This window comes from Primulina huaijiensis, chromosome 10 (genome assembly GCF_012295235.1).
Source record: "Primulina huaijiensis isolate GDHJ02 chromosome 10, ASM1229523v2, whole genome shotgun sequence".
Lineage (NCBI taxonomy): Eukaryota > Viridiplantae > Streptophyta > Magnoliopsida > Lamiales > Gesneriaceae > Primulina > Primulina huaijiensis.
The window spans coordinates 8,296,739-8,306,238 of record NC_133315.1 but is presented as its reverse complement, the minus strand read 5'-3'; the positions used below and the strand labels follow the sequence as shown (position 1 = coordinate 8,306,238).

Here is a 9,500-nt window from a genome sequence, read left to right as displayed (position 1 = left end):
GATAGACCTACTCCCATGGATGTTCTTGTTGAAGAACAAGAATATATTTTCTCTAATAGTTATAATGGGAAAAGTATATATGAATGGAATATTGATGGAATTAGTGATAAACAAATTTATAATACAGCTCACAGAATGATTATCTATAGTACTGTGTGTAAAAGTTCAGGTAATACTGAAAAAAATATTGCTAGAATGATTATAGCAGGANCATGTTAGAAAATCCTCAATGGGATAAAATTGTTGAAATAGATGCATCTGATATAGGTTTTGGTGGAATTTTGAAACAAAAAGATCCCCAAACTAAACAAGAATATTTGATTCGTTCTTATTCTGGGAAATGGAATAATGCCCAAAAGAATTATTCTACAGTGGCAAAAGAAATCTTAGCTATTGTTAGATGTATTTTAAAATTTCAAGATGATTTATATAATCAAAAGTTTATTATAAAAACTGATTGTAAATCTGCAAAATTTATGTTTAATAAAGATTTTAAACATGATGTGTCTAAGCAAATGTTTGCAAGATGGCACGCTCATTTAGCCCCTTTTGATTTTGAAAATATTTACAAAAAAAGTGAAGATAATCAACTACCTGATTTCTTAACTCGTGAATATTTATCTTGATGTCTTTCTTTACAGATATGTATTCTCGAGGTAGAGGAGAGTCCTCTTATAGAGGGCGAGGTGGTAGGGGAAAACCCCCTAATATAATAGCACAGCATGGCAAGCAGAGGCTAATAGCCCAGAACTTATCTAGTTCATCAACCAGTAATACTGAGCAAAATAATGAGTTATACAATGAGTTTCAAGAATTTTTGAAACAGAAGCAGAAATCTAATACAGATTCTCAATCTTCAGCATCATATGCTAATATCTTGAAAGAAGATGATAATGATTCGGCTCTATATACAGAGACCAAACATCGTGAATTAATTCTTCTTATAGAAGAAAAGGATATCCAATGGGAAAAGACTCCGTGGACTATCATGGAGAGATATTTAACAAATACATCATATGTATTTGGTTCTTATAAACAAAGAGGATTTTATGAAAATCTTCTGTTATCCACAAAAAGTGTTGATATAACTCACTTTTTCAGTAATACTCAGCAAAAAGGAAGTTATAACTTCTCCAAGTTCATTATCAAAAAGATAATATCTATTGAAGAATGGGGTATATCTCCATTGATTGAAAAAGAATTTTATTCTGATACTCATAAAATGAGTTTCAAATTTAATTTTTGGGATTATGTAGAGAGTTTTAATAAAACTCTATTTTATGAAAATGAGAAAAAGAAACATACATGGTTTCTGAAAATTTGTGAAAATGTTTTTCATTATCCTGTTCCAAATTGGTTCTTCATATGGTGGAAGATTTTTGGTCCATCAGCAAAAATTTTGCCTGAGGTTTTTATAAAACCAATGAATACTTGGTTAAATGTTTCACCAAGCATTAAAAAATCATTTTCTGAACATTGGATTGATGGGAAGACTCTATGTCTATTCTTCATGGAATTTGGAATCCCATGGATCTGGAGATGGCAGCCAGAATTTGGTTATACTGATGAAGGTATCCCTTGCCTATGGAGAGTTAGCTGTACTAAATTTTGGGATAAATTTTTAAGAGAAGATCCAGCTACTGGACAGCTTTCTGGCTCAGAAAATCTTCATCAAATGGAAGAAAAAATTTCTGCATACCAGAAAGATTTACAGCATCAACAAGAAAAAGAAAAAGATGCAATGAGTCCATTTAAAATTTTGACTCAAAAATATTCAGAAATTTACTCTAAAGAGAAAATGGTAGAAATCTACATTGAAGAGATGAAGAAAGATCTCTACAAGAATATTGGATGTTCTGATTCAAAATCTGACAAGTAGATGGCATCCGAATCAAGTGAAAATCAGTTTATTCATCTAATGCAAATGCAAGATGCTCAAGATCCCGAGGTTGATATTCCTCAATTTTCAACTTCAGAAACATAAATTCATAAAAAATCACCCATGAACGCCTTAAACGCCATCTTTCGGCTAAGCAGGCTGAAGGGCTACAACATGAATTTATGCCTTTTAATTAACTTCAAGAAATCATCTGTTGTTTAATTTCTCTGGTATATCTTTTAGAAATCCTTTATGTTTTGTAAAATTGCCATAGATGAACATTATATTCATTCTTATTCTGGAAATTAAATACCTCCTTTTATTAGTTCAGTAATTTGAATATGGTATATAGGCTGGAAACCAATAATCTCCATGTGTGCGAAAGCCACTAAGGAAACATTTGGTAAAACAATGCCACGTTTCAGATTCAATTGTATTACAAGCCTCAGATGGCCAATAATGTTCATTAATGTTAACTTTATTAAAATATCAAGAGTGGATCCTCTAATCTCAACCACTTAAATTAAAATTTGAACAATTAAAAATTACCAATTAAAGTTCAAACAATTAAAATAAAAACAAAAACAAAAACAAAAACAAAAAGACATTGTAGTGGACTTGTAATTACCGTAGCTTCCCTGTGGATACGTTATCGGACTCACCGAAATATACTACTTGCAGACAACCTGCTATTGGGAGTGCAACAATCAAAGTCACAACAAGTTTTTGGCGCCGTTGTCGGGGAAGTATAATTTAATTTCAAGTCTATTTAATTTTGTTTCTTTGAATTTTTTATTGTTTTTGTGTGTTTTTCTTCTTTTCTTTTGCATTTGGATGAGCATTATTTGGTCACGTACACTTAGTGGTCGACTCATTCGAAATAACCCTTTATTTTTACAAAACATGGCGGAAGAACCCATCCAGGAAAATGAAGATGAAATTCAATCTCAACATGATCATGATAGGCGAAGAACACTTAGAGATCACATGAATCCTACACGTACTAGTGCATATTCATGTCTAGTTTTTCCCCCTGATGCATCTCATTTCAATTTTAAGCCTGGTATTATCCAAATTTTACCCAACTTTCATGGCTTAGATTCTGAAAATCCATACATGCATTTACGAGAATTTGAAGAAGTTTGCAACACATATAATGATCTAAATTGTAGCATGAACACCATTCAACTTAAGCTTTTTCCTTTTTCTTTAAAAGATAAAGCTATAACTTGGCTACAAAATCTTAGATCGGGATCCATTCGAACTTGGGATGAATTGCAACAACAATTTTTGAAAAAAGTTTTTCCATCTCATAGAACAAATTCTTTCAAAAGGCAAATCATCACTTTCACTCAAAAACAAGGAGAAACTTTTTATCAGTGTTGGGATAGATATAAAGAATTGCTTAATCTTTGTCCACATCATGGTTTTGAAATTTGGAGAGTTTTTTCTCAATTTTATGAAGTCTTAAGACCTAAAGATAGGCAAATGGTTGAATTTATGTGTAATGGAACATTTGAAGATAAAGATCAAAAAGAGGCAATTGAGAATCTCGATTCATTAGCTGAAAATGCTCAAAATTGGGACAATATAGGTACAATCGAACCATCAAACAAGATTAAATCTCCCACATCTGGTGGAGGTATGTATACCCTCAAAGATGAACATGATCTGCAAGCTAGATTTACCTCTTTGGCAAGAAAAGTTGAAGCACTTGAATTGAAAAAGAATGGTCAATTAAAATCTGTTCAAGAAATTACGTGCCACATCTGTGATACAAGTGATCATTCTACAAAAGATTGTCCCACTTTTTCCTCTTTTAAAGAATGTCTTCATGAACAAGCCAATGTTTTGAACAATTTCAAAAGGCCAAATTTTGAACCATTTTCTCAAAATTACAATCCAGGTTGGCGAAATCATCCAAATTTTAGTTAGAGGAATGATAATGCTGCACAATTTTCACAACCACATTTCCAAAATCAACAAAATTTTCAAAATTATGCACCTTATGTTCCTCCACCTAAAAGGAACTTGGAAGATATATTGAATTCTTTCATTGCAAAGCAAGAGTCTATCAATACTCAAACTGCTCAAACCATGACAGATTTGAAAGATACTCTTGCTAAATTTGCATCTGCACTTAATGTTCATGAAAAAGGTAAGTTTCCTTCACAACCACAGCCTAATCCCAAGGATCATCATTCACAAACCGGAACTTCTGGAACTCAACCGATGGATCAGGTAAAATCTGTTATTACCCTTCGCAGTGGTAAGGTAGTGGAAAAATCCATTCTTGAACCTTGTGAAAATGATGATAAATCAACTCCAAAGGGTAAGGAAGTGGAACCCATAACTTGCGAAGAAGAGGATCAACAGATAGTGCCACCACCATTCCCTCATGCATTGAAAAATACAAAAAAATCAATTTTGAATTCTGATATATATGATATTTTTAAACAAGTAAAAGTTAATATTCTTTTATTAGATGTAATAAAGCAGGTACCATCATATGCCAAATTTTTGAAAGACTTGTGCACCGTGACAACAAAATTGAATGTGAAAAAGAAAGCATTTTTAGCCGAACAAGTAAGTGCAACTATTCAAAATAATAATAATTTGAAATACAAAAACCCTGGTTGTCCTACTATTTCATGTATTATTGTAGAACGAAAGATTAAAAAAGCCTTGCATGATCTTGGAGCTAGTGTGAATTTACTTCCATATTCAGTTTATCAAGAACTAAATCTAGGTGAGTTAAAACCTACTCCGGTAACACTTTTACTTGCCGATAGATCTGTTAAAGTGCCAAGAGGTATGGTAGAAGACGTGTTGGTCCAAGTTGATAACTTTGTATATCCTGTCGATTTAATAGTTTTAGATACACAACCTATCGAAGCTTGTAATGCAATTCCTGTAATTTTGGGTCGTCCATTTTTAGCAACTTCTAATGCTCTTATAAATTGCAGGAATGGAATAATGAAGTTGTCATTTGGTAACATGACCTTGGAGCTTAATGTTTTTAATCTTTGTAAGCAACCACATGACAAAGGAGATGAAAGTGAAGATGAAAATCTTATTGAAATTCTTGTGGAAGAAAGCATTCAAGAAGGGAGTACTCGTGGCCAATTAGATATTTGTTCAATTGATACTGTTAAAAAAAATATTGAAATAGATCTGGATGATTTTATCAGGTATCACTCGTTACCAGGATCAGAGAAAGAACTTGAGGCAAAATATGAGAACAAAGATGAACCACCCATATTGGAGTTAAAACCTTTGCCAGAAGAATTGAAGTATGCATTTCTTGGAGAAGAAGAAACATATATGGTGGTAATTTCTTACAAACTAGAAAGTGATCAAGAAGGTAAATTAGTTGATATGCTTAAAAGACATAAAAATGCAATTGGTTGGACATTAAAAGATCTCAAGGGCATTAATCCACTAATTTGCACTCACAAAATTCATTTAGAAGAAAATGCTAAAACATCTCAACAACCACAAACGAGATTAAATCCGCACATGAAAGATGTTGTGAAAACTGAAGTTCTCAAACTACTTGATGTTGGAATTATTTATCCTATTTCTGATAGTAAGTGGGTAAGACCAACACAAGTAGTTCAAAAAAAATCTGGCATCACAGTGATAAAAAATGAAAAAGGTGAGTTGTTAACAAGTGGAGTCCCATCTAGTTGGCGTATGTGTATTGATTACAAAAAATTGAATGATGCCACTAGAAAAGATCATTTTCCATTACCATTTTTGGATCAAATTTTAGAAAGAGTGGCAGGTCATCCCTACTACTGTTTTCTTGATGGATATTCAGGTTATTATCAAATTCCCATTGCACTTGAAGATGAAGAAAAAACTACATTCACATGTCTTTTTGGAACGTTTGCCTTCAGAAGGATGTCATTTGGTTTATGCAATGCCCCAGCAACATTTCAAAGATGTATGCTAAGCATTTTTAGCGACATGGTTGAAAATTGTTTGGAGATTTTCATGGATGATTTAACTATTTTTGGGAGTACATTTGATAATTGTCTTGAAAATTTAGAAAATTTTTTAAAAAGATGTGAGGAAAAAGATCTTATTTTAAATTGGGAAAAATGTCATTACATGATTAATTCTGGGATTGTGTTGGGACATATTGTGTCATCTCATGGAACTGAAGTTGATAAAGCAAAAGTTGATGTCATTGCCAATTTACCCCCTCCAAAAACCATTAAAGAAATTCGTTCATTTTTTGGGACATGCTGGATTTTATTGAAGGTTTATAAAGGACTTTAGTTTAATCTCTAAACCCATTTGTAACCTCTTCACAAAAGACACGGTATTTGAGTGGACTCAAGAATGCCAAAATGCTTTTGATAAAATCATTCGACATTTAACATCAGCTCCTATCATGCAACCTCCTGATTGGTTTTTACCATTTCAAATCATGTGATGCGAGTGATTATGCAGTCGGTGCAGTATTGGGTCAAAGAAGAAACGGTAAGCCTTTTTTGACATATTATGCAAGTACAACTTTAAACAATGCTCAAATGAATTATTCCACAACTGAAAAAGAACTACTTGCTGTAATATTTGCATTAGATAAATTTCGTTCTTATTTGATTGGATCAACGACTATTGTGTTTACTGATCATTCTGCTATTAGATATTTGTTGACCAAACAGGATGCAAAGCCACGACTGATACGATGGATTTTCTTACTCCAAGAATTTGACATTGTGATCAAAGATAAAAAAGGAACCGAGAATGTTGTAGCCGATCATTTATCGTGACTAGTAACAGGATCATCTTATGAAATGACACCAATTAATGATACTTTTCCTGATGAACATCTATTTTCAGTTACTACTACACATTGGTTTGCTAACATAGTAAATTTTCTTGTGACAGGAAAAATGCCACCGCAATGGAGTTCTCAAGATAAAAGAAAATTTTTGAATGAGGTAAAAAACTGTTATTGGGATGATCCGTATCTGTTCAAGTATTGTCCGGATCAAATTTTTCGGCGTTGCATACCCGACAATGAGGTAAGTAGTGTCATTAAATTTTGTCATTCAGAAGCATGCGGAGGACTTTTTTCTTCAAAGAAATTGCTGCAAAAATCTTGCAGTGTGGATTTTATTGGCCCACTTTGTTTAAAGATACCCACGAAATCTGCAAGATCTGTGAATATTGTCAAAAATTGGGTGCGATTTCAAAAAGAAACATGATGCCTTTGAATCCTATCATTGAAATTGAAATCTTTGACTGTTGGGGAATTGATTTTATGGGACCTTTTCCACCTTCGTTTGGATACTTGTATATTTTAGTTGCAGTTGATTATGTTTCAAAATGGATAGAGGCAATTCCATGTCGAACAAATGATCATAAAATCGTCATCAAAATTTTAAAAGAAAATATTTTTAGTAGATTTGGAATTCCTCGAGCCATGATAAGTGATGGGGGAACTCACTTTGTTAATAAACCATTTGCTTCGTTGATGAAAAAATATGGTATTACTCACAAAGTAACTACTCCTTATCATCCTCAAACAAATGGACAAGTTGAATTAGCTAATAGGGAGATAAAGCAAATTTTGGAAAAAACTGTTAACCCAAATAGAAAAGATTGGTCTCTGCGACTTAATGATGCACTTTGGGCATATCGAACAGCTTTTAAAACATCATTGAATATGTCTCCCTATAGGTTGGTTTACGGAAAATATTGTCATTTGCCTGTGGAATTGGAACATAAAGCTTATTGGGCGATCAAAACTTTTAATTCAAGCAAGGATGATGCCAACAAATTGCGCAAATTGCAACTTAATGAACTTGATGAACTCAGAAATGACGCGTATGAGAATTCAAGGATTTATAAAGCAAAAAATCAAATCATTTCATGATAAAACAATTCTTAGAAAATCTTTTGAGATTGGTAAAAAAGTTTTGTTTTATAATTCGCGACTTCACATATTCCCAGGAAAATTACGATAAAGATGGACAGGTCCATATGTTGTAAAACATGTGTATCCTTATGGAGCTGTGGACATTGAAAATCCTAAAAATGGTGATGTTGTTAAAGTAAATGGACAAAGGCTTAAACCATTTTTAGAAAATGAAATTTTTAAAGAAGAGTTTATTTCCCTTTCCGATCCTTGATTTTTTGTATTGCAATTAATTTTGTTTGTTTTTCTTTCAGGTTTCCTTAATCTTTTTATTTTTCCGGTTAAATGGCAGATAACGGTATTCCGTAGCTCTCATAGTCGGTTTAATCAGTTTCTCACAATTGCTGATACAAAAAAGAAATCATTTCTTTTCTTTTCAAAATGGATGAAATTCTCTAAAAAATTTGTAAATATTTTTTCTCTCTGTTTCTGAAAATGTTCTAAGAAAAATTTATGCAGGTAGGTGTGAAAGATTGAGATTGTTAATGCGAAAAGAAATTCCAGAAGATATTCGTCTTGTGATAGAAGCTAAGGTCCGATTATGAGGAGAAGTTCAACAGTCATTACTCATTTGGTATATGCCTGGATTAGGAAAAAGTATTTATGCAAAAAAACGAAGGGCCAAAAGTTTAGGGGTTTGTCATAAATGTGCAAGATGGACTTGTGACAAACGATGCAGATCTTTGGGATATGTTTCCAATAACAGAGAAGATAAAATTGGTTTCATTAAGAATGGGCTGAGTAAGGAGTCTTTAGATAACATCTTATTGACTCTTGAGACGCATTCTAGTGGACACGTGCATATTGAACTTCTCCGTTTATGGAAACAATTCCAAGACGAGCGTCATTTTAATAGTCTTGGGAATCCGACTAAAAAAGACCATGTTTGCCAATTTATAAGAAAATTGGATGGGAAGCATATCCTCGACTCATAGAAGGCGTTGAAGCCGTTTCTGGACGTAAAACCAGAGGAAAATTGTGAGCCACAATCACACTACTGTTTATATGCATGTGTGTTATTATTGTTTTTACTGTTTATTCTGTTTACAACTGTGACCCATAGTTTTGTCATGATAACATATAACCCCTATAAAATCTCTCATCTTTCTCTCTATTTTCGCAGACCAAAAAGAAAGTAAAAACATGGCTGGATCCTCTGCACAAACATTGAAAAATATTTGTGTATTTTGTGGGTCGAGTCCTGGAAAAAATGAAGTGTTTGTAGAAGCAGCAAATAATCTTGAAAAGATATTAGCTAAAAGAAAAATTCACTTGGTATATGGGGGAGGTAATATTGGGTTAATGGGATCTGTTTCAACATCTGCACATCTTTGAGGTAGTCAGGTTTCGGTAATATTCCTACAGCTTTAGCTGAAGGAAATATTACAGGTGTTACGATTGGGGAGGAATTAAAAGTTTCTTCAATGTATGAAAAAACCACCAAAATGATTGAAAATTCTGATGCTTTTATCGCATTACCAGATGGTTTTGATACATTAGAAGAAATTTTTCACACTGTTTCTTGGGCACAACTTAATATCCATAATAAACCTGTGGGTTTGTTTATATCAATAATTATTATGACAGTTTGTTGACATTTCTTGATAAAGCTGTGGAACAGAATTTCATTTCAGAAAATTCACGAAGGATGCTCATCTCTGCTTCGACTGTCGACCAATTAATTGA

General features: G+C 32.9%; 1 pseudogene; it reads left to right on the top strand.

Annotated features, from left to right (window-relative positions):
- Positions 1–3,367: 3,367 nt before the first annotated feature.
- LOC140986056 (uncharacterized) lies at positions 3,368–8,863 on the top strand (annotated as a pseudogene).
- Positions 8,864–9,500: the final 637 nt, after the last annotated feature.